This window comes from Carcharodon carcharias, chromosome 19 (assembly GCF_017639515.1).
Source record: "Carcharodon carcharias isolate sCarCar2 chromosome 19, sCarCar2.pri, whole genome shotgun sequence".
NCBI classification, from domain to species: domain Eukaryota; kingdom Metazoa; phylum Chordata; class Chondrichthyes; order Lamniformes; family Lamnidae; genus Carcharodon; species Carcharodon carcharias.
The window spans coordinates 96,116,969-96,119,917 of record NC_054485.1 but is presented as its reverse complement, the minus strand read 5'-3'; the positions used below and the strand labels follow the sequence as shown (position 1 = coordinate 96,119,917).

General features: G+C 44.3%; 1 non-coding gene across 1 annotated transcript; it reads left to right on the top strand.

Annotated features, from left to right (window-relative positions):
* Positions 1–800: 800 nt before the first annotated feature.
* Positions 801–965, top strand: LOC121292078. The gene has a single exon (XR_005946188.1). It is a non-coding gene; the product is annotated as a U1 spliceosomal RNA (small nuclear RNA).
* The last annotated feature ends 1,984 nt before the right edge of the window (positions 966–2,949 follow it).

Genomic DNA, 2,949 nt, shown 5'->3' with positions numbered 1-2,949 from the left:
CCTGAGCAAACTGTCAAAGTCATTTGGCAGAATACCTTATTGCCAGAACTTTCCAACAGATAACAAGATGCCTCCCCGTCAGATCCTTCCTACACGCCAGGAGTCTCACCCTCTCTGCACCTTGCCCTTGAGGTGGCTGTGGGGGGGAAGAGACCGTTGTTCACCTCCTGGTGGATTGTGTCTTTGCAAAGAAGGTCTGGAGAGAGATGCAGTGGTTTTTCTCGAGGTTCATCCCGAGCAGAACTCTGTGCTGTACGGGCTGTTTCCAGGGACACATACCGAGACAAACGTCAACTGCAGATGGAGGATCATCAACTCAGTGAAAGACGCTCTTTGGTCTGCACAAAGCCTGTTGGTCTTCCAGTGCAAAGAGTTGTCTCCGACCGAGTGTTGCAGTCTGGTACGTTCCAAGGTCCAGGACTATGTGCTGAGACAAGCACTAAAGCTTGGAGCAGCCGCCGCAAAGGCCCAATGGGGAAAGGTCATGTCTAAGTCCTTTCTGCCATAGTGCACCGAGAGACTGGGAATTGTATAGATCCCTCGGGCTATACGGCTCACATTGAATGTATGCAGTGAATACTAAAGTCATCATAATTGTATTGAAGCACCTCAGAGCGCAACAGGATGTATGTTGATAACTCCAGTTCCGTTGCACTTTCTGACTGTCTGTAATGACCATATTGAAATGACTGTAATATTCATTGATTGTATGGAAGCACCTCGTGATCCATGTCTAAAAGTTGAATTTGATTGCACTTTTTCTGATGGCGATTTAGAAATGCTTCGCAGTGTTCTTCCAGATATTTTACAAATAAAGTATATTTGTCCAAAAAAGAGATGGTTCTCCCAGGACGAGTCCAGCTCATTGCATTTCGGGTGTGCTGACACCTTCGATGTCCCCAAATGCGGGATTCTCCACTGTAAAATTTATGGTAGCGGGTGGACTGCGTTCGCGCTCTCCCCTGAATAACTAATTAATGTCAAAATTTATTTTTACTTATCGATTAACCAACAGACACCGCTGTTGAATATACTGCTAAGTACTCGAAAAATTAACACATACACTGGGTAGTAGGAATGTATGTGGAGAAGCAAACAGTGTTAAGGTCTCCTGCTCGAAGATCGTCAACATCCGCAGTGTTTTGCTTTTACATTAATGTTGATATTTGAGGGCGCTCTGCACTCTGCATTTATCATGATTTCCTCTCTGTTTCTGTACTAAAGTTCATCCGCCAGCAGAGGGCGGCATAAGCCAGAGAAACGGTTTTGAGGAAGAGACGCTTGTTAAATTCATTCACCCAGGAACAAATGATTCCACCATTGCAGCAGCGAGCTGCTTGTAAAATGACTTTAGGCTTTTAACTCCCAATGCCAAATCGGCTCCTAAAATGATCTTTTTCATTTTTCTTTTATTATTTATCCAATTCCCTTTAGAGCAGCACCTGGTTCACAGAATGTGAGGGGGCAAGATAGTGTCACTGTTGGTCTACCCAGGCTGAACACGTCAGGATCAACAGCAGAAGTGCTAAAGTATCCCCAAAAGATATTGGGCGACTGGTGCAGAATCTGGTTTAACTTCTGTCTTCATCAATTAGAGTTCATGTCATTTCGACAACGACCTACAGAATCCATGCCCACATGTCCTTGGCCTGCTGCAATCTTCCAGTGAAGCTCACCACAAACTGGAGGAACAGCACCTCATCTTCCGATTAGGCACTTTACAAGCTTCTGGGCTTTACATTGAGTTCAATAACTTCAGGTCATGACCTCTGTCCTCCATCCTCACCCCCCTTCCGATCCCTCTTTTTTCTAATAATTTGTAATTTTTAAAATATTTGTTTAAAATATATTTTTATTCTCCCACCTATTTCTACTAATTTTAAATTTATTCCCATCCATTGCTTTATCTCCACCTTTTAGCCTATTTCGATCCCTTCCCCCCACCCCACCCCCACTCGAGCCTTTTGTCTCTTCCTCAACTTGCTTTCTAGCCTTAATGTCACTATTAGCACATTCCTTAGATAATATCACCACCGTCAACACCCTTTTGTCCTTTTGTCTATGACATCTTTGGCAATCACTTCTTTGCCTCCAACTATCACTGGCCCTCGATTGAGCTTCACCTGTCCCACCCCCCTCAACCAGCTTATATTTCACCTCATTTCTATTCATTTTTAGTTCTGATGAAGAGTTATACGGACTTGACACTGCAACTGTATTCCTCTCCACAGATGCTGTTAGACCTGCTGAATTTTTCCAGCTATTTTTGTCTTTGTTACAGAATCCATAGTCCACTTCATCAGCAGGGGCAGAGAAAAGGGCACGTACTGCGATTTTTCAAATGCAGAGCTAGCAGACCAAAATTTTGAGTTGGTTTGGTGATCACATCCACTCTCATGGAAGCATTCCAGGAAGATCTGTTAGACAAGGCGAAAATGTGTATCATTGAAGAGCGACTGAAGAGGATGGATGTAATTAATAAGCGTTCATCACAGGTTGATGAAACTTACAGGTCCAAAGTACAACCCAGTTGTTGACGCACTCACTAGGACACCCAAACCTTGCAGGACGTATGGAAGGTATGGCCTTCTGCAAACACCAAGGAAATGCCCAGCCTTTCATCGATTCTGTAAGGCATGTGGTAGAAAGGGCCGTTGGCAGAGGCTGTGCACTTGAGCAAAGGCTAATGCAGCTGCAAAGAGCCGTGCGCTGATCCAAACAATCTGCACACTACAGGTACTTTTCAGCAATGAGGATGGCCAGCTGGTATCCCGCTAGAAACATTTACACAAAGCGACTGACAAACCAGAAAATGACAATGTGCACAATGTGATGGAGACAGTAGAGCACCTATTTCACACCGTCAATCTTGTGGAAAGCACTGATACCATCTCACCGTCTGAAGTGTTTGCCAAGATTCGAATTAGCTGCCCTAAGAAAGTTGGTAAC